Here is a 23304-nt window from a genome sequence, read left to right on the forward strand (position 1 = left end):
CGTCTCCTGCTCATGACGTCCCTAGTCAAAATTGCATCTTGAAAAACTTGCCACAGGAAGATTTGTATTTTTAGGGGAATCTTAGCTTGCCGAATCCACCTGTAGTTGCACCCTGCTATATTTCTCTCTAGATAATCATAAACCGATCTGGTTGTGATTTTTTTCTTTTTGCTAAGGTTCCAAACAACCTGATCAGGTTCTTCTGATAATTGCCAGGAAGCAACCGTAGCCTTAAGTTCATCCCATTGATCTAGAAGTGAGGGGTGGAGTTGTCTCCGGAAGAAACCACCCCCCACACCACTTCTGAACTTATCCACTGTGATTTCTTGGTCATTGCAAATGTCATATAACACAGGATATTTCTGATTCATAGGAGGGTCATCATTTAAGGAATCTTTCCAAACTCTGGCTAAATTACCCGAGTTCATTACCACTTTTCGTCCAACTAGATAGTACTCTTTAACTTCCATAATTGCCTTCCACATGGGGGAATCACTAAATTTGCACTTGACCGAGGCTACCGTATCTTTTTTTAGGTATTTCGCTCGAATCGCCTCTTGCCACAACCCCTGCTGTGTCTCTAATTTCCACCACCACATGGTGAGCAGGCTAATATTTTGTTTCCGGAGATCTTTCACTCCCAGGCCTCCTTTGTTTTTAGATCTACAGATTCTGGCCCATTTCACCAGGTGATATCTCTTGCGTCCCTCGTGTTCTTGCCAAAAGAAACGTTTACGATGTTTATCCAGTTTCTCAATGACCATCTTTGGCAGCAAAAACATGGACATATAGAAGTATATAATGCTAGTAAGGGAGGAATTAAGAAGGATAAGCCTTCCTCCTGAGGAGGCCGCATTGCCAATCCAAGATTCATAGCAGTTAAGGGATCTTTCATCAGCAAAGTTCCAGTGCAGGTTACGAAGGGTAGAGTAGCTGACTGGCACTCCCAAGTATTTCATTGGGAAATGTCATATTTGGCAGTTGAAAAGGTCTGCATAAAAGGCTAGTGTATCATCATCCCCTCCAATGCATAAGATTTCACTTTTCAGGAAGTTGATTTTGAGTCCTGACATAAGCTCAAAGATGTAAAGCAACAGCTTCAGGTTTACAGCAGCACTTTTATCGTGTTCAAAGCAAATGACCGTGTCATCAGCGTATTGAATAATGGCCACCCCATCTTCAATAAGGTCTGGTGCTAATCTAGTGAGCAATTTTTCTTTTTATGCATTGCAGATCATTTTTGAGAGAGCCTCAACTGCCAGATTGAACAGAAAAGGGGAATGGGGGTCGCCCTGACGCACTCCTTTGTGGCTCTGGAAATATGGGCCTTTTTCATTATTCAGCTTGACACTAACAGTGCCATTGTGAAGTATATTTTTAATCCAGCCACACCAGGTTGGCCCAAAGCCCCGATCTCGATGGCAATCTAGGAGGAAGTCCCAGTCAATTTTGTCGTAGGCTTTCTCAAAATCCAACTTTAAGACAACTCCCACCCTCTTCTTTTGATGGGTACGATGCAACACCTCATGTAGCGTAAGTATCCCATGCATAATGTTTCTGTGTTTAATGAAGGCATTTTGATGTTTACTAATCAGTTTATCAGCAAAGACCGCCACCCGATTATCCAAAACTTTCATGATTAGCTTATATGGGCATCTGAAAGGATCGATATAGTTGACTAGAGGGGGGGTGAATAGGCAACTAACAATTTTTAGCTTTTCTTTACCAAATTAAACTTTGCAACAAAATAGGTTGTCTAGATATGCAACTATGTGAACAACTTATATGATGCAATGACAACAAGTACACAAGTAAGTAAGATATATAACTCGAGTAAACTTGCGAAAGTAAAGGAATGAGATAACCAAGAGTGGAGCCGGTGAAGACGAGGATGTGTTACCGAAGTTCCTTCCTTTTGAAGGGAAGTACGTCTCCGTTGGAGCGGTGTGGAGGCACAATGCTCCCCAAGAAGCCACTAGGGCAAATCTCTAAAATATAGACGCCCCCCCCCCCTAGATGTGTGCCATCAAGATAAGTGCTTTGGACTGCACGACACACATACTAGGATCAACACTCCCCCTGTATTTTAGAGACCAACAACCTAAGCGAGATACAAGATAGCAGGATATATAACATAATGAAGCATATAACTCATGAGATATCAAATGACTAGAGACAAAGATAAAGATATGATAAGGATAGGGTAGCATATGTCTCACACCATATGACTTGAACTAAAGTCTCACAGAACACAAAATCAAGCAAAGCACAAGGTCCAAGCAAAGCACAAGGTAGCACACAACGAAAGCACAAAGGCAAAGACACACTCGCAACACAACGACGCAAATCCCTAAACTCTCTCCCCCTTTGGCATCGAGACACCAAAAGGGGCAAAGAGCTAACCTACGGCTCCAGGTGAGAGCATGCTGAGGATCTCGAACATCAGGACTCTGCGTGATCATCTGCACTGCCGTCCTCGCCCGGAAACTGCTCGGCATCTGAATCAGTCCATGGGCAGTGCTGCTGGATCCACTCCTCCTCCTCAGTAATCTGACCCTCAGAGCCGCTGGTGACGGTCGCACCCATCTGACGCATAAGCTCCTTATGACGTCCCCTTGCCTTCTTCTCAGCCACATGAGTCAAGTACTGACCGTGAGACTCCATGCAGAACAGCTTCTTCATCTTGCGTTTGAGCTTCTTTGCCCAAGAGGGCTCTGCCGCAGAAGGCTCTGTCCCAGGAGGCACATAATCCTCATCATCATCACCGGCATCAGCCTCGTCCTCGGTCTCCATGGCAGCAGCAGAAGATGGAGCTCCAGATCTACCCCAATTATCCTTCTTCCTCAGACGGTTGATCTCATGAGAGACCAACTCTCCAGTTTCCAGCTGCTCCTCAGGATAGGTATGTCTCCAGGCCCTCTCAATAAGCAACATAATGAACAGACCATAAATTGGGCACTTGCGCTCAGAAAGAGCCGCCAGAAGCTCAGACCACATGACATGAGAGATGTCCAGGGACTCGCCGGTGTTTGCTTCCTTCTCACGCTGGCAGAAGAGAAGCATGTCCACAAGATAAGAGTGTACCATGTCCAGATTCCCAATACGAGGGAAGAGAGTCTCGCGGAAGATACGGTGAAGGATGTCCAGATAGGTAGACAACTCATAGGTTTCCTTCCTGGTCTCAGGGTTGACCTTGCGAGTACAGAAGGGCCAGAGGGCTTGCTTGTGAGTGGAGGTAACATTCTGGTGAGGATGAAAACCGACTGGAGTCTCGAGCCCTTGATCTTCCACCTCAAGCAGCCCCATGAAGGCCTGCCACATGACAGCTAGCACCTTCCCATTAGTCATCCAAGTCAGAGTCCTGTCTGCATCAGTTCCTAGGTGAACAGTGGCAAAGAACTGTGCCAGCAAATCTGCATCAAAGTCCTTGTTGAACTGCATGATCTTGAGAATGTTCAACTGAGAGCACATCTGAAGGGCATCACCAAAGTACTCAGGGTCCTTCTCCATAACATCCGTGTTGATAGAATGAACATTGACAAAGAGGTTCTTCTTAGCCTTGATCACATCAAAGTATGTGGCATATTGAAACCGGTTCCAGAACGGGCGATTGACAAGGTTGGGTTCTTGGTCTTCCTCATAGGGGTTGCGCCGACGCCTGTCCCAGAATTCCTTGCTAGACATCTCAGTCACTTTCTTGCCACTTGGCTTTGGTCGGCTGGCAATCTTCTTCTTGCGAGGAGGATTAGCACTTGAGGAAGCACCCCTACCAGCGGTGGAGCACTGGAAGAACCACCTGCAGTCTCAGATGAGCGGTACCGTTTTGACGTTGAACGCCCGGGGTTGACACGGCGGACTTGCTGCTCAGGATGTTCATCACCTGGAACCAAACACACGGACACAAGAAACAACCAGAAGGAACGATCAAAACCAAATAAACACAACACAAATGGATCAACATGTGGTAGGAAACGATGGAACTGGGCATCCAGCGGTAGTACCGTGCCTGTACTGCGGCAGTACCGCACAAGCGGTAGTACCGTGCCCTCCCAGCGGTAGTACCGCTCCGGCGGTAGTACCGCGCAATATGGGCGGTAGTACCGCCCGAGACGGGGCACGGATGATCCCTACTGCCGTGGTCAGATCCGGCACTACCGGGGATGCCAAATTCAAAAATAAACCTACCAAACATCAATCCAAAGAGTCTAGTTGCCTTCTCCAACCTACTCAAGCCTAGATTTGGCCAAAAATCTAGAGATGCAACTACTACTGCCCCTAAAACGCGAGATCTGAAAACTAGACAAGAAGAGAAAAGGAACGGGGGCAATACCGGCATCCATGGCAAGAGGACGAGGTGGGGATCGACTCCACCGAAGGGAATGGAGAGGGACGGTCCGGAGACGGAGGGCCGCCGGAGCCCTCCCGCGGCAAGATGGCGCTGGAGAGAGAGGAAGAGGAACTAGGGGACGAAGCAAATGGGTATGGGGTGGAGGAAACCACCCCTGCCCACGACTTAACCCCCTGGCCCCGCCCCTCAGCGGTAGTACCGTGGTGATGGGCGGTAGTACCGCTTAGCCACATAAGCGGTAGTACCGCTCCGTGGAGCGGTAGTACCGCGCCTTCTCAATGGTAGTACCGCCCAGCGCAACTCAAACCAGACTCAACACATATAGTGCAAATCAAAAGACGGGAAACAACGGCAAAAAGACCACACAAGAGCACTAGCAAGAGAACAAGAATCACACGCCTCTATACGAGAGGGCGGTGGCCAAGGCCACCTATGTTTGAGTCACTTGGTATGGCACCGCGAAGAATTATCCTTGGGCCCATGACCAAAGCTCGTCTTTGAAGCACAAGTACCATAAAAAATGGCTAATGTGAAAGAGTGAGATCAGTTTATGCATTGTGGGGGAGGGAAAGTTCATTGAGAGAACAACACTCCCCCTACGTCCATGCCTACACCTAGACAAGAATGCACAATGAATGTGAGGGGTGTGCAAAGGTTCAAACCAGATTGCTCGAATCAATGATATTTAGCTCATGCCTTAACTCGCGAAATCTTGCTTCATCCAATGGCTTCGTGAAAATATCTGCAAGGTTATCATGAGCGTTGACATAGTTGAGCTCGATCTCCCCTCGCCTAATATGATCCCGGATGAAGTGATACCGAATCTCAATATGCTTTATCTTCAAGTGTTGCACCGGGTTGAGAGAAATCTTGATAGCACTTTCATTGTCACACCAAAGAGGCACTTTGTCATAAATGACACCGTAATCCTTTAAAGTTTGCCTCATCCATAACAGTTGTGCACAACAACTTCCGGCCGCCACATACTCCGCTTCGGTGGACGAGAGAGACACACAACTTTGCTTCTTAGAAGACCAACTTACCAAAGAGCAACCAAGAAATTGGCACCCTCCGGAAGTGGACTTCCTATCCACTTTGTCTCCCGCCCAATCGGAGTCCAAATAACCTACAAGCTTGAAGTTTGCTCCTCTTGGGTACCATAGGCCAAAGTTTGGGGTATGAGCCAAATATCGAAAGATTCGCTTGACCGCCACAAAGTGGCTTTCCTTAGGTGCGGCTTAAAACCGTGCACATATTCCCACACTCAACATGATATCCGGTCTAGATGCACAAAGGTAAAGCAAGGATCCAATCATGGAGCGATATACCTTTTGATCCACCGCTTTACCATTGGGATTAATGTCAAGCTGGCACTTGGTGGGCATTGGAGTGGAAGCCGGCTTGACATCACTTAGCTTGAATCTCTTTAGCATGTCTTGAGTGTATTTGGCTTGGTTGATGAAGGTTCCTTCTCTTCTTTGTTTGATTTCGAATCCGAGAAAGAACTTCAACTCTCCCATCATAGACATCTTGAACTTTGAGGTCATGAGAGCGGAAAATTCTTCATTGAAGGCTTTGTTAGGGGAACCAAAAATAATATCATCAACATATAGTTGGCACACAAACAACTCCCCTTTGACCTTCTTAGTAAAAAGAGTGGGGTCGATTTTCCCGATTTTGAATCCACGATCTTGTAACAACTCTGTAAGATGCTCATACCACGCACGTGGGGCTTGTTTAAGGCCATAGAGCGCCTTGTGGAGTTGATACACATGATCAGGGAAATAGGGATCTTCGAACCCGGGGGGTTGTTTGACATATACCAACTCATTTATGGGACCATTAAGAAAAGCACTCTTCACATCCATTTGTTGCAATGTGAAATTATGATGAGAAGCATAAGCAATCAACAAACGAATAGATTCAAGGCGAGCGACGGGGGCAAAGGTTTCACCGTAGTCGATACCCTCGACTTGGGAGTAGCCTTGTGCCACCAGACGAGCCTTGTTGCGAACAATGATTCCATGAGCGTCTTGCTTGTTCTTGAATATCCACTTGGTTCCAATGACATTATGATTTCCGGTTGGCCTTGGCACTAACTTCCACACTTGGTTATGTTCGAAGTTGTTGAGTTCTTCATGCATGGCGTTGAGCCAATCCGGGTCCTCGAGCGCTTCATAAACCTTTTGAGGTTCGACACAAGAAACAAACGCATGATGTTCACAATAGTTTGCTAATTGTCTACGAGTGCTTACCCCCTTTCTTAGGCTTCCAACCACATTCTCCATGAGATGACCTTTGGTGGTGAGCTTGGAAGCGATCTTAGCAACACGACGCTCCAATTCCTCCTCGGAAGTGAAGTGAGGAGGAGTTACTTGATCATCTTGAGTGTCGTCTTGAGCTTGTTCTTGATCTTGAACTTGCTCGAGGGGAGGAACTTGACCTTGGGCATCATTTGGTGGATCACCACCATCTTGAGTTTGATCTTGCCCTTGATCTTGTTCATGAGGTTGAGGGACTTCACTTTGTTCTTCGGAAGCGTGTGGGTCTTGGGTTGGTGATGGCTCCACTTGAGTGGAGCATTGTCCTTCTCCTTCGGCCACAAGGGGTTCCTCAATGGGCAGGATATATCCAACACCCATTCTTCTTATGGCTTGGGGAGGAATTTCATCACCTACATCACAAGTACCACTTTGCTCCACTTGGGAGCCGTTATTCTCATCAAACTCCACGTTACATGTCTCCTCAATAAGTCCCGTGGACTTATTGAGGACACGGTAAGCATGGGAGTTTGTAGCATAACCAACAAATATGCCCTCATGAGCTCTAGTCTCAAATTTAGACAAACGAACACCTTTCTTGAGAATGAAACACTTACACCCGAACACCCGAAAGTACTTGAGGTTGGGCTTGTTACCGGTGAGTATCTCATATGGAGTCCTATTCAAGCCTTTGCGGAGATAGAGCCGATTTGAAGCATGACACGCGGTGTTGATGGCTTCGGCCCAAAAGTTGTATGGAGACTTGAACTCCGCCATCATGGTCCTTGCCGCATCCATCAACGTCCGGTTCTTCCTCTCCGCAACACCATTTTGTTGAGGGGTGTAAGGTGCGGAATATTGATGCTTGATCCCCTCATCACTAAGAAACTCATCCAGGGTGTAGTTCTTGAACTCGGTGCCGTTGTCACTTCTTATAGTCAAGATCTTTGCATTGTGTTGTCGTTGGGCTTCATTTGCAAAGTCAATGACTGTTTGTTGGGTCTCACTCTTCCTCTTGAAAAAATACACCCAAGTGTATCTAGAATAGTCATCCACAATTACCAAGCAATATTTTCTACCCCCAAGACTATCAAAGGATGGAGGCCCAAAGAGATCCAAATGAAGGAGCTCCAAGGGCCTCTTCGAGTAAATGAGAGTCGTGGGAGGGTGAGCTTTCTCATGAAGCTTTCCTTCGATACAAGCACTGCAAGCACGATCTTTAGCAAAACTAACGTTCGTTAGTCCACGGACATGGTCCCCCTTGAGAAGACTTTGCAAACATCTCATATTGACATGGGCTAAACGGCGATGCCAAAGCCATCCCACGTCAACTTTTGCCATTAGGCATGTCGCGGTCTTAGTGGGTCGCTCCGAAAAGTTAATCACATAGAGACCGTTCTCGACATGCCCAACAAAGGCTACTTTAAGAGTCTTGCTCCACAAGAGGGCCACGGTATAAATATCAAAGAAAGTGGCAAAGCCCATGATAGCAAGCTAACGAACGGAAAGTAAATTGTATGCAAGGGACTCAACTAGCATGACCTTCTCGATCGTGAGATCATGAGAAATGACAACTTTGCCGAGTCCCAATACCTTAGAAGACGAGGCATCACCCCACTCGACATTGGTGGGCATAGATGGAATCTTGTGCACGTCCACCACCAAGTCCTTGCTTCCGGTCATATGATTTGTAGCTCCACTATCGAGCAACCATGATCCCCCACCGGAAGCAAACACCTACAAGAGATCAATGCTTGGTTTTAGGTACCCATTTTGTAATGGGTCCTTTGATGTTAGTAACAAGGGTCTTAGGAACCCAAATGGACTATTCAATATACTCATGAGGAGAACCAACAAATTTGGCATAAACATGCCCATCACTTGCACGACATAACACATAAGAAGGATTAAAGTCGTCGGCTTTGTTGGATGGGGTGGAATTGCCCTTCATGACACCGTCACCCTTCGCATTGTTCTTCTTCTCCTTGGAAGTACCCTCTCCCTCTTTCACAAAAGTTTGCTTGAGAGGGGGAGGTCGTTTGGTCTTGTCATTCTTCTTCTTCTTCTTGGGCTTGGGGGCGAACCCAATCCCCTCCTTGGCTACAACTTCCTTTTGGTTTCTCAAAAGGTCGTTGAGGTTCTTCTCACCTTGTATGCATGACACAAGGCCTTTCTCAAGTTGCTCCTTCAACTTAGCATTCTCCTCAACAAGATGCGCATGCTCACAACAAGGGTTAGAAGCATTTGCATTATCAATTAACACCATATGAGGAAAGGTGGCTTTCTCCTTTGTTAGCATTACTTGGAGTTGATCATGAGACTCCTTGAGGCTAGCGTGAGCACCCTTCAAGACCTTGTGAGCCTTGTCGAGAATGTCAAACTCCTCTTTAAGTCTAGCAAGATCAACCCCAAGTTTTGCCTTCTCGGAGTTTAGCACACGAGACACAACAAGAGCATGATCAAGATCTTTCTTTAACTTAGCATGATCATCGTTGTATGACTCCTCAAGAGCCAAACGAAGACCACGCTCTTCGTCAAGAGCATTGGAAAGATCCGAAATCTCATCGGCATAGTCACGACTATGCCCCTCCATCTTAGAGATGGTATCTTCGTGAGCCTCGATCATGTCATTGGCTTCACCAAGTTGTTCCAAGAGAGCAACGAAGTGCTTCTTGGATTTACCCTTGAGTTTACCCATAAAGATCTCAAACTCATTTTCCTCCACATTTGTCCCCTCATGTTCATCAATGCTATCCGTCGAAGAAGGATGATTAATGATGGTAGTTTTGATGTTGGAGGTTACCTTATTTGTGGCTTTAGCCATGAGGCACTTGGCGGTGATGTTCTCATTGGGTGAGTCGAAGAGAGACACCCATGGAGTCTCCGCAATGGCAACAGAGGCCATGGCAACCGACTCACCATCTTCATCATCGTCATCATCCTCATTGTACTCTTCTTGTACCACCAACGCCTTGGGAGGAGTCTTCTTGGTGAAGTTGCTCTTGTTGGGGAACGACTTGGCCTTGTCTTTTCTAATGAGCTTGCCACCATTGTCTTCCCTCTTCTCGTAAGGGCACTCCGCAACAAAGTGGCTCACATTGCCACAATTGAAGCAAGTCCTCATCCGTTGCTTGCCCTTTGCGCCACTTGAATTGCTCTTGTTGAAGTTTGGCCTTGTGTTCTTCTTGCTCCAAAATTGCCTTGAAGCAAGAGCCATGTGTTCATGATAGGCATACTTCGTATCTTCGAGGTTGCCCTCCTCTTCTTCCTCTTCATCCTCTTCCTCCATACTAACCTTGGCCTTTAAAGCAAGGTTGGGCTTCTTTACTCTTTGAGAACGAAGAACCGCATTGTCGGCGGTCTTGTCCAAGATGCTCATAGCAACAAACTCATCCAACACTTCACTTGACGATAAGGTGTGGAAGTCCGGCCTTTGACGAATTACGGAGGACATGGCTTTGTGGTAGGGCATCATTGCCTTGAGGAATTTGCGCTTGATCCAATTGTCATCCGTGTCCTTACTTCCATGATCTCGGAGAGAGACCGCGAGTTTGGTTACTCTCTGAAAAAGCTCACGAGGTTCTTCATCTTCTTTCATTGCAAACTCGTCGGCTTCATCTTGCACCACTTCATAGTTGGAGCGTTGAATGCTTGCGCTTCCCCGATAGAGGGAAACAACTTGGAGCCAAGCATCTTTGGCCACGGTGTAAGGCCGGAGATGAGGAAGATCTTCGGGTGGGATTGCTTCTTGGATGATGAAGAGAGCATTCTCATTGAATTGATGATCCACAACTTCTCTTGGAGTGAAGTTACTTCGGTCATGCGGATAAAAACCCTCTTCAATGATTCTCCAAAGGTTAGTGTTCACATGATTTAAATGACGCTTAAAACGATAGACCCAAGAATCAAAATCTACATTCTTCTCAATCTTAGGGGCCGGGCCGGCATGATTCAAATGAGTGGAAGGGAGCGGTCCACCATAGACAGGTGGAGGTTCCACATGGGCAAAGATGCCGGTCCCATTTTTATCACTAGAACAAGGAGCCTTCTCGCTAGAAGCTTCCCCCTTGTCGGAGGTAGCATCCGTCACCTTGTTAGCGGGATCACCCACTTTCAACGGTGCGGTGGTAAGTTTAAGCCCTTCTAAGAATTTATTCAACATGCTTTCGACCTTGGTCGTCATGGAGGTTTTCAATGTGTCCAACGCCACATTGAATTCCTCACGCGAGACCGCGGTTCCCCATCTCCCGTAGACGAGACTGGATTCTCACCGGAGTGCTCCTCCGCACCGTCTACGACGTCAACCATACTCTTTGGACGGTAAAGTCCTTAATAAAGAGACGAGTCTCTGATACCAATTGAAAGGATCGATATAGTTGACTAGAGGGGGGGGTGAATAGGCAACTAACAATTTTTAGCTTTTCTTTACCAAATTAAACTTTGCAACAAAATAGGTTGTCTAGATATGCAACTATGTGAACAACCTATATGATGCAATGACAACAAGTACGCAAGCAAGTAAGATATATAACTCGAGTAAACTTGCGAAAGTAAAGGAATGAGATAACCAAGAGTGGAGCCGGTGAAGACGAGGATGTGTTACCGAAGTTCCTTCCTTTTGAAGGGAAGTACGTCTCCGTTGGAGCGGTGTGGAGGCACAATGCTCCCCAAGAAGCCACTAGGGCCACCGTATTCTCCTCACGCCCTCACACAATGCGAGATGCCGTGATTCCACTATTGGTGCCCTTGAAGGCGGCGACCGGACCTTTACAAACAAGGTTGGGGCAATCTCCACAACTTAATTGGAGGCTCCCAACGACACCACAAAGCTTCACCACAATGGACTATGGCTCTGCGGTGACCTCAACCGTCTAGGGTGCTCAAACACCCAAGAGTAACAAGATCCGCTAGGGATAAGTGGGGAGAATCAAATTTCTCTTGGTGGAAGTGTAGATCGTGGCCTTCTCAACCAATCCCGAGCAAATCAACAAGTTTGATTGGCTAGGGAGAGAGATCGGGCGAAAATGGAGCTTGGAGCAACAATGGAGCTTTTGGGGGAAAGAGGTGAGTCAACTTTGGGGAAGAAGACCCCTTTATATAGTGGGGGGAACAAACCAACCGTTACCCCACTTCTGCCCCGAAGAGAGTGGTACTACCGCTGTGCCAGCGGTACTACCGCTTGCCACTATAAGCGGTACTACCGCTCCTCATCGCGGTACTACCGCTTGGCCCACAGCGGTACTACCGCGGTGGGAGGGCGGTACTACCGCATACGAGCGGTACTACGGCCCCCCACAGCCGCGGCCAGTACCGTAAAACCCGACACGAAAAAGGAGCCCTCGAATCGAGGCGGTACTAGCACGAGACCACCGCGGTACTACGGCTTGGGGCTACTAGCGGTACTACTGCTCCCAGAGCGGTACTACCGCTTGTGGCACCCAAGCGGTACTACCGCTCCGTCCGGCGGTACTACCGCTGGGACCAGAGTGAGCACACAAATGGGGGCTACTAGCGGTACTACTGCTCTAGGCGGTACTACCGCTCCAGAGCGGTACTACCGCTTGTAGCACCCAAGCGGTGCTACCGCTCTGGCCCGCGGTACTACCGCTGGGACCAGAGAGGGCACAATGAGAAGAGAAACAAGCCCATCATCGAAACGAAAAGGCTCAGAGGGAGGGGCAAAGGAAGTGTACGTGAAGATTCCGCCCTAGCCTTTCCAAAACGGACCCCCTCTTGATAGTACGGTGATCCCTATGAAACTAGTCCACCAAACTAATCCGAAAGGACTACACCGTCTTCGCTTCAAGCTCCGAGGGGAGGGAATCGTCTCGTGCCAAAAGGATGAATCTCTGAAAAACACTCAATGCACACGATTAGTCCGCAAAAGCATTGTCATCAATCACCAAAACATCTTAGGGATAAATATGCCCTTACAGCATCTCAGTAGGCAAATGCAACAACTATTTATAAGTTGTCTGGCAAAAAAAATGTACTCCCTCCGATCCACATATTATTAGCCGCTCAAATGGATGTGCCTAGCACTAAAATACGTCTAATACATCCGTTTGAGCGACAAATAATATGAATTGGAGGGATTAGGTGTAAATTGGAAGTGGCGGCCTCGGCAAGGCCTCGCTAGTCGCTAAGATTATGTCCGAAACGGGGATGCCACGGCTTGCTGCTATGTAGCCATTAGAGGCATAGAAGAAACTTGATCGATCCGAGTGGAGGGCCTTTTAGCTCCGACTCCGGATCGAATTAGATAGCTACCTCGCTGGAGGTGAAATGGAAGTATTATGAGGTACATGATATGTCAACAATGAGATTTGACCCTTCGGCGATGTAGAGATACCCTCTGGCCCACTCGATATTGCGGTGTTAGTCACGGGGATGCCGGAATAGAGAAATACACTAAGGTGTTTTGGAATCGAAATAGAAAGATACACGAAGGAGTTTTGGAATCAGATCAGGATGTCTTATCCCTTGTTGGGAGGAGGGTTTCTGACGAAAGTAACAATGCTCTCCTAGCTCCTTATTTTTCCAAGGATGTTTGTAGGGATCTATTTGATATTGGCACTTTAAAGGCTCCACGCCTTGATGGACTTCATGCAATCTGCAGCCCGAATTGCGAATTATTCTCTTTCCATACTATGAAATTCCATTCACATTAGAATATTCATTGACAGGTAAAAAAAAGAAAAAACTCTAATATAATAGAAAACAATAATATATTTTAAACCTATTTGCGAGAAAGTGTGTGAAGAGTCAAGAGGCTTGAACTTTGTACTTTCAGTCGGATTCAAATTAGCAAGTAAATTGGCTATCATATTTTCAATACATATTTTTGTAATATCAATGAATTACAAAAAAAATCATTGAAGTGAAAAAGAATATTGTGCAATAGCCTACTATACAGTGCATTACAAGCATATGAGCATTACCCTTCAATCGGGTTATTTTATTTCACTTCTATATAGATGAAAAACTAAAGGAGAATACATAATAATACGGCGAAACATTTATATAGAATACCTATCCCAAGCACACGCAATGGAACCGTAGAGAAGCAAGTGAAATCCAATGCACAAAATGATTTGATCCATGGACGACAACATTGTGGTGAAGGTTGTAATTCCAGAGGAGTCATTACCGCAAAGGCATAGAGAGGGAGGTCATAAGCATCTATACCGTAAAATAGTATTTCGACGGATTCAAAAGACATACAGAATCGTAACCATAGAGTACGATCCTAATCAAAATGTGTGCGCATGAACATGCGCCATTGTGTTATATCCGATCTACACCTGGTGTGTAATAGAACATATGTCTACACAATTATATTAAGTAGCAAAAACACCAAAAACATAATAGTTGTAACTCGCAGGACAACGATAACCGTTGGCAAGTTGTGAAAGTTGGTCCATGGTTCTCGATTACAAGATTGATATTAAACCGATTCATTCCATGCATAAATGATTGGATGAGATTCGCTTGGGCACAAAAACTAAGTATTGACCCCCTTTCTTCTCTTATTGGATTGAATATTTCACTCTCTTTTTAGTGTTGGATTTTTGGATATTCTTTTAGATTTTATTTGGCATTATTCAACAACAATTATTTTTACAAATTCCTTTTTCTTAATTGCAGGTACCATCTTCCTTTAAATTTAGAGGGCCATCTATCATGTATGTTCGGCATAATTCCATAAATATATGGCCAGAAGATGTACCGAGGGGTTAGGAGCGGTTCCTTGGGCGATACTGATCACATGACAATGCTAACCCATTTCCCAGTTCCCACGAGAGAATCAACCATGTTCTCTAAAATCACCCTCAATTATATGTGATAAATATCTAAAATACAACGATTTCATAAGTCCGAGGATCAATTTGAAGATGGCGGTTGCCTTCAAAGACACGAGCAATAGATATATAGAGTATATTGTAAACATTTTTTGATAAAGGGTGGATTTTATTGGCTTGGAATGGAGTATCAAGAGGATACAAACACAAAGAGCACACACCCGGCCTCTGCATAGCTAGAATGCACACAGCCAACACCAACACACACACACACAAAAATTCGTCAGCGAATAGCAAAGTCAAATAAGACCAAAGCTATGTATAGACGATGAAAAAAAAACCTAAAGCGATTAGATCTGCAATCAGCAAGCTATAACAAAGACCATATCCGCATCAACCAATTCAATAACAACACACAAATGATGAAGTTCTTCACCAGCAACGCCTTCAGGAAGGGAGCAACGCTCATGCGTCACCGTCACCGGATCCAGCCACCAAAGGCAAGAATCTAGGTTTTCACCCTGAAGAATCAGTTCAAGCAAAATCGAGCAATGCCTTCAACAAGGTAACGACTTAATATCACCATTGCCAGGTATAACCAACTCGGGTCAGACCTAGGCTTTCACCCCGGATCTCGAGACCGGAAGCTCGAGTAGCACGACCGTCGACATTAGACATGTGTTGTGACCACCACTTTTCCGCGATCCCAGCAACAAAATGCAATATGCACCAACGCTGCTACATCACCATCCCTCTGCGTCAAGCGTCTTTTATAGTTTGCATCTCACCATTGAAGCAAACCATCGGATCTGAAGGAAGGAACCTTCACAATGACCTTTCGATGGCCACCACAAGAGAGAGCCCCGCAGAGGCCGTCAGCCTAGGGGCCGACATGGCCGGAACCAGGACGTGAAAAGCAGATCACCATCACCGAAGCCTTGCTGGCCAGACAGTGCCGTCACTTGAGGATCACCATGGGGAATCTGCACCGCCATCAAGAAACCATCCCGCGGCAGGCCTGTTCGAACCCGCCACGATCGATCGCAACATCCGTCCATGGCGCTATCCACGCAACCACCGTGTCCGCGGTCGCTGCAGAAGAGACCCGGGGCCGCCGCCCCGGTGCCCGCGCTCCGCCGTGAGCAAGCCCCACAGCCGGAGCCCCACCGAGCCGCAACCGACACATGCCCAGATCGCGCTCTGTACCACCCACGCCACCTCGCCTCGTGCTGAGCGCCACAACACCGGCAAGGACGAGAAGTTCCACGAGTAGCTGTCGATCTGATGCGCTGCGCAGCCGCTGCACCGGCCACCGCCATGTACGCCGCGCACCCAACAACAAGGTCGCGCCGGAGGAAGATCCCGCTGCCGCCGTCCGCCGGCAGGCTTTGCCTAGCGGCATAAGCCAGCGGCGGCGAGTAGGAGATGCACCGAAGGAAGTTCCGGCGGCGGAGATCTGGTTCAGCCCGTGCCACCCGTGCGGGCGACGCGGGCATCAGTTATGGGTTTTCTGACCAAAGTATATTGTAAATATACCGGTGACATTACATTTTAATAAGATTATGTACTTGCTTCAAACTAGAATTATTAATGTGGAAATGTCATAGCTAAGGTGTGTCACAGGCCGTCGCAAATGGTATTGGTTGTCATGTGCGGGCTTCGTGTGTATTATGTGGTGTCTTTTTTTGTTTGAGCTGCGTACCATGTGGTGTCCGTGTCGAGACTTCCATCAAAGTCAGAATCATCAGGTCGTGAGTGTGGGATGATGATGATGATGCTCATGGATAGCGTCGATACCATGGTTCTTCATCCATGTGTATAGAGTGTTTGCTTGCGGTGCCGTGGCTTTTTTGTATGTTGGTGTCCTTTGCATGTTTGTTAAATTGTGTGTGTTTCTCAATGCTGGTTTTTAATCCATTTTATCTAATTATGATTATCAAGGTAACAAGTTTGGTGTTAATTATAACTGAACCAGACAGTTCTTTTTTCTTCTCTTTTGAAAAGAAATAAACAATTGTGTTGATCAATCCTTCAACGAACGTTCAATGTTGATTTGAAGGCACCGTACGTATAAGGTGCTAAAAGACTTAGGCTTGTGTACGCGCCATCTCTTCCAAGTCAAGCAATGCTATTCTTACGTGCTGATCCTAAAAAAAATAAAAAAATCTTACGCACTAGTTCAAATCGGTGGCGGTTATTCCCTTATTTTTCTCTGGACGGTTATTTTCTCTCTCATGTAAGGGCATCTCCAACGGCATCCCGTAAATTTCCTCTCACATCCTCCACGAACAAGGGGGACCAGTCCACGGACACGTATGCAGGAGGCCACCATCCAACCGTAGCCACATACATTTCAAACTCTTTTTCAACAAACCGGCTGAAATTTGTGCAAACAAGGGAGGATTCCATATAAACATGACGGATTTCATACAAACACGAGGGATTTTCATTGCATTTTGAATATTTAGAACAAAAAAAACGACCCGACCCTAAACCTATACTACGCCAGCGTCTCCCGGCGTCGAAGCCCGTGTCATCCTCCATTTGCCGTCTTCATGACCACCGGCGATAAGACCGATGAAGTGAAGGTGCGGTCTCCGGCGAGAAAGAGTAGAAACGGGAGACGAACCGTCCCACATGGGACACAAGGCCTTGCCGCCTCCCGTGGCCTACTCATCCTTGGAAGAGTCCGTGACCCGTCCTCGCCGATGGACGTGAGGTCCACGATGGAAATGGTGGCGCCAGCGCTGTCGTTGTCCCACCGGGCCGCCTGATGGTTCGTCGTCGGCTTGTAGGAGGCCCAGCTAGCGTTGTTCTCCTCCGCGATCGCCTGCAACTGCGCCTCCGCGGCGGCCGCTTCCTGGCGAGCGACAACTTGAGCGCGGATGGCGTCGTAGATGGCACGCTGCTCCACGACGAAGATGGGGTTCACCGCGGCCATGGCCTCCTCGCCCGCCCGCTCACTGTAGATCCGGCCCTCCGCTAGCCGGTGCTGCTTCGGGAGGAACATGTTGTGCCGCTGTTCCTCCCGCGTTTGCTGGAACACCGACAAAGGTGCCGGCAGGCTGTACCTCCTCCGTGGCGGCGTTGTAGTGCGCCTGCGCCTGCTCCATGGTGAAGCCGGCGTGCACAGGAGGCGCGGGAGCCGGGGCGGTGCCGTCGGAGTCCATCTCCATCGTGGTCTCTTCCTTGGCTCGGAGACCTCAGGTGAGCTTGTCGGCAAGTCGGCCACGATCCGCCTAGCACGGCGGCTCTGCCAGGCGGCAGCCAGGGTGGCCATGACGTGCTTCATCTCCGTGCAAAGGCTCTCCCACAGAGCTTCACCGCCTGCAGTCATGGCGGATGCAGTGCAATGAGGAGGATGGGGAGGGGCTTGTGTTGTGGTGTGGAATTAGCCGGGTGTGGCCGCCTTTATATAGCGGATTCCGGTGAGGCGAGGCGTCTGAGTGCGTAAATGCGCGTCGTCGGAGTGGGTTTCTCGGCCGGCGAGCCTGCTTAATGACGACATACGGACGAACAACGGCATTGAACGGGCGTGGTAGATATTCGTCCCGCCCAGTCACACATCTCTGGCATTGAATAGGCGCGGACACCGGAGATGCATTGCAAGCGGCGCCCTTGGCCGGCACGCCGCTTCAATGGCGGAGGCAGTGAGAGGTCGCGTCCGCCCTGAGCCATTTTCAATGTTGAGCGGCACGCTCTGCAGCGGCATGAATGGTGCAGCTGGCGCCGGACGGGAACGCACACGGGCGAGGGAGGAGGGATTTTGGTGGGTGAGGGCAGTCAGAAGCATGCGTAGTATCGGACTCCCGCAAAGCCCCCCACGTTTGTCTCCAGTTTGCGAGAGAAATCGTGTCCGGGCCGCGCCGCGGACCGATACAGGCCTGCGTTGGATGACTTTCGTTGTCTGGACAGCACATTCCGAATACATGCAAGAGGTTTACGGGTCGGCGTTGGAGATGCTCTAAGTAAGTTCTACGTAGAAGTAATGCGTATCAGCGTATGAATAGCATTTTTGCTTCCAAGTCTCGCCAATTGCAAGGGCATTCAGATTCCTCTGTTGACATTTCGGAAGAGAACAAGTAGACTGATTGTCATTACTTCCGAGATTACTTTGTCCCTATGCGGCGATAAAAATACAAACGGTGATAGCAGGTAAAGAACAAGAGACTGGACATATGCAATGCCAATAGCCTTGCTAGGCTCATAAACCTTCTGCATGATTCTGTCTTTTCTCCGTTTTCCTTAAGCTGCAGTCCCGTTGTCCGTATGTCACATGTGAATGTAGTCTAGTTAAATTTGTACATATGTATGCAACCTTGTATTTTTTTTGTTTTGAGTTTAAGACCGTGAGAGAAAAGATGCACCTCATGCAGTCATGCTGCCTAGACTTCATGCCATGCATGGTGCTCTCACAAGCCTCAGCTTTCGTGCGTTAGCAGCTTAGCATGCACGTGAGAAGATTTTGTATGTATGCACTTCTTTTTCAACGACGCAAGAAAATACATTCCTGCTCTGTTGCAATGTTATTGTAGCCAAAGTGTTGGCAATAAAATATTCAAGTTATGTGTTTGCACATTTGTCCATCACTTTTGTCATAGAAAAATAAAACACATTTCCTATTCCTTAGGCAACTGAAAAAAACAGTTCAATTGATTATAGAGTTAGGAAGCAAAGCACCAAGGCGGAGCCAGGGTAGCCCTAGCGTTGCCGGCGGGGCCGAGCAGAGAACGAGTAAGTGACGGGGAAGCCAGAGAGGCTGAGAGGGCCACGAAGTCGCTAGAGGAAGCGAGTTCTAGGGTTGATGGTATGGGTGTGGGTGCGGAGGTGTTCATCGACGCCGAAGAGCGCGGCGGTATAAAGGGATGGTCGGGAAGACGACAACTTGGCAGAGCAAGTGGTTACAAAACAGGGCGTGAGGGGGTACAACAACACGAAGCCGACCATGGGTGGCGGGGCCTGACGGTTGGACTCATGGCATCAGAGTCAAAGTAAGAAGGTGACAAGAAGTGGAGGAAGAAGTATACTGAAGGAAGGAAGAGTTATCTGTGACTAGTCGCCACGAGAAAGTTTTGTTGTGTGTTTGCCGCATGAGGGGATGGGAGGGCTGGCTGTACGTGCTTATTTTTTTCTAGATTCGATTTTTTTAAATAAGTTATCTCTTGAATCACACGTTTAAATTACAAATTGTTTTCACCTCTGTGTTTCTCTCATCAGCATGTTCGAAATAAGATCCCATGTGGATAAATTTGGATGAAACTTTTTTCAGGCGCAAATTGTACTTCCAAGCAGAACTAGCCTGTGCTTCCCACGTATGTTCCTAACTAGGACTAATGTGTGCTCCCAAGGTGAACTAAACCGTGCTCCCATCATAAACTAACTTGTCTTTCAATGTGTGCTATCAATTAGCACTAACATGTGATCTCAATGTGTGCTGACATGCGCTTCTATCGTGAGCTGGCATGTGCTCCCAACTAGCACTAAGCCGTGTTTACAAGGTGAACTAACTATACTTGCTCGTTGTAACACACATGTGCTTCCAACATGTACTAACCTATGCTCTGAACTCTCAACATACTACCTGCAACGGTACCATATCGCCAAATGCCACTCTACTCTGCGTCTCCCACTCCGCTCAGAATGATATGCACATGTATTTTTCCAGGGTACCCCTTAACTAGTTGCTTCTTTTTTTACAGCCACGTGGCATCCAGCCAGGTCGACGAGGTGCCCGAAGACGTATGTTCTTTCACTATGTTTTTTTGTTTGTCCTTGTTTTCACTTTTGTTTATAATTCAGTATCTTCGAAATAAATATATTTGAAAAATACTTTACTTAAATTTTCAAAAGTGTTCATCACAAAGTAAAAAAATGCTCATGCTGTCTTTTGTGCATTTTAAAAAAAAATTGTACCATTAAAAATGTGCCATTTGAAAAATATCCATGCATTCCAAAACATGTTTATGATACATAAAATATGATACAACGCAAAAGGAATTCGTGTAGTTTGTAAAAAATATTTCATACCATTCAAGAAAATGTCCATGGCGTTTAAGAAGAATGTTCAGGCGGTTCAACAATATTTCCGTGACATTTAAAAAATTGTTTGTACAATGTAAAAACATCTTCGCTTAATTTCAGTAAAATGTTTCATACCATCACAAAAATGTTCAAGAAATTTTTAAGAAATATTCACATGTTCCCAAAAATATGTTCATGACATTTTATATTTTTATATAATAATTTTAAAAAGTCAGCGTAATTAAAAATATATGTTTGGTACCATTCAAATAAAATGTTCATGACATTAAAAATACGTTTCAACACGTAACAAATGTTTGCACGGTTTACAATCAATGTTCGTCGCATTTGTAAAAAATGTTTAGTGCATGTTAGAAAAACAATATTAAAAAAAGTTCAATGTGCATTTGATGAATATATAACTTGTATTAAAAAAGCCATTCAACATGTATTTTAAAAATGTTCAACACGTATACAAAAAGTGTTCGATGTGTATAAAAAATCAATGTGTACTAAAAACTTTTAACATGTATTTGAAAATAGGAAAATAAAGAAAAAATTAAAGGGAGAACAAGGATGACCGTAAAAATAAAAGAAAACCAATAAAAACCGATGAAGAAAGATATAGAAAATAAAAACACAGGAAAAAAAACCGGGACAAAAGGTTCCCAGAATCAATCCCAAATGGACCATAGAAGGTTCCTAAGACATCTCGCACTATATGTGCTGTTACACTGGCCCATCAGGACGAGGCGAGGTGTTGTACCGTCTCGCAGTAGGCGAGATACATCATTTGCACCGCGCAAAGGCTATATCTTACTTGTTGTTCTCAGATATATGCCGTGCTGCGTATGACTCTGGCGCCTTGACGTGGGCCATAGGATAGGGAAATCCCTATTTGTCGTGTGCTGCGGCAAATTGTCGCCGCATCACACATGGAGGCGCGCACTAGCGAAGCCTCTGGGCCAGTCCATTTGGCCAGTTCGTTCGTTCCGGTTTGGAAAGATTTTCTCCCAATTTTAAATTTTCTTTTTTTCCTGTTTCCTTTTTCTTCCGTTTCATTTTCATTTCCTATTTTCTGTTTTCATGATTATTTTACTTTTTTCAAAAAATGTTATTGAAATTTCAAATATTACTAGGAATTCAAAAAGTTATTCATATTTTCAAATTATGTTCACAATTTCGGAAAATGTTTGCTAATTTAAAAAAATGTTTGGAATTTCAAAATAAATTGCGATTTCTGAATATTTTGTTTGACATTCATGGAAAATGTTCAAACAAATTTCAAATTTAAGAAATGTTCCCGTTCTCAAAATTTGTTCACAATTCAAAGAGTGTTCATATCTTTTGAAAACTTGTTCATGGTTGTCAAAAATTATTTGAAATTTTACAAAATTTCCTTTTTTTCAAGTTTTGCTCATGAATACAATCGTGTTTTCTAAAATTTGTACACAAATTCACAAATCATTCATTTTTTTCAAAACTTGTTTGTGATTGCCCAAAATTGTTCAACATTTGAGAAAATGTTCCCATTTTTTAAAAAAATCACAAACTTCAAAAATGTTCCTGCTTTATTTTAAAAAAAAAATCAAAACTTTTTCACATTTAAAAAAACATGTTTATGTTTATCAAAATTGGTCAGAATTGAAAAAATGTTCCTTTTTTCAAAATTTGTTCTCAACTTCCAAAATTGTTCCCGCTTTTAAAATTTGATTACAAATTCGAAAATTGTCCAGAATTTTTTGAAACTTATGCGTGTTTATCAAAAGCATTCACAACTTTTAAAAACATTAGTCAGAATTTTCAAGGAATGATTATAGAAAGGAAAAATAATTCAATATGCGGTTATAGCTAGTTTTAAAGTATCCGCGTCGCTGATTCAGCATGAACTCTAATTAGCCGCGGTGGCTAGCTACCAGTGTCTACGATGGCATGATCATGAGCTTGAATCCTATTTTTTTGGTTTTTTAAACTGCTCGCAGCTCCCGCGTGTGCCGGCCCAGTCGGAGGACTGCTCTGTGCGAGGCCCCGACATTGTGCTGCAGAATGCGACAGATTGGAGGTCCCCCCGTTTCTTAGAACTAAGCGCTAGCCCATTCTATACTTTTTTTTTCACCCACTCACTTTGGTCGGCCCGTCGCTTGCTTCTCTCTTACTATCCCTGTAGTTTTGTGCTACATTAGCGATCGCTATGTTATCGCTCGCAGATAACGATACATAGCAGTTGCACAAAAGATGGAGGCTAATTTAAACCGTGCTAGCGCATACATGCAAGACGTGGACAATCAGCGGGTTTTAGGAATCTTCTGGAACATTTCGGATGGTCTTAGGAGGGTTCTAGAAAGATATTTTGCACCAATCTTTTCTGGTTTTATTTTTCTACTTTTTTCAGTTATTGCAGGTTTTTTCTGTTTTCGTTTTTCCCGTTACAAATATGCGAAGATTTCGCAAATTCATGACCATTTTTTGAATTCGTGAATAATTTTCAAATTCATGATTACTTTTGAATTCATGAACAATTTATATTATATTCTGTAAAAAAAATGAACTCAAGGGCATCTTCGAATTCACAAAAAATTGGACTTACTAGCATTTTTTGAATTTTAAAATATTTTCAAATACGTGAACATTTTACAAAAATTGTTCTGTATATTTTGAAAAGAAAGTTCAACCTATATTAAGAAAAAGTGCACTGTATGTTTTGGAAAAATGTTTAGTGTCTATTAAAAATATGTTCATCGTATAATTAAAAAAATTTAGTGCACATTAAAAAATGTTAACCGTATATTAAATAAATGTTCAGTGTGTATAATTAAAACATTTCTTCATAATCATCATATGTAAAAAGTTTACTTTTTGTTGAAAAATGTTC

The sequence above is a fragment of the Aegilops tauschii genome, chromosome 4, assembly GCF_002575655.3.
Source record: "Aegilops tauschii subsp. strangulata cultivar AL8/78 chromosome 4, Aet v6.0, whole genome shotgun sequence".
NCBI lineage: Eukaryota > Viridiplantae > Streptophyta > Magnoliopsida > Poales > Poaceae > Aegilops > Aegilops tauschii.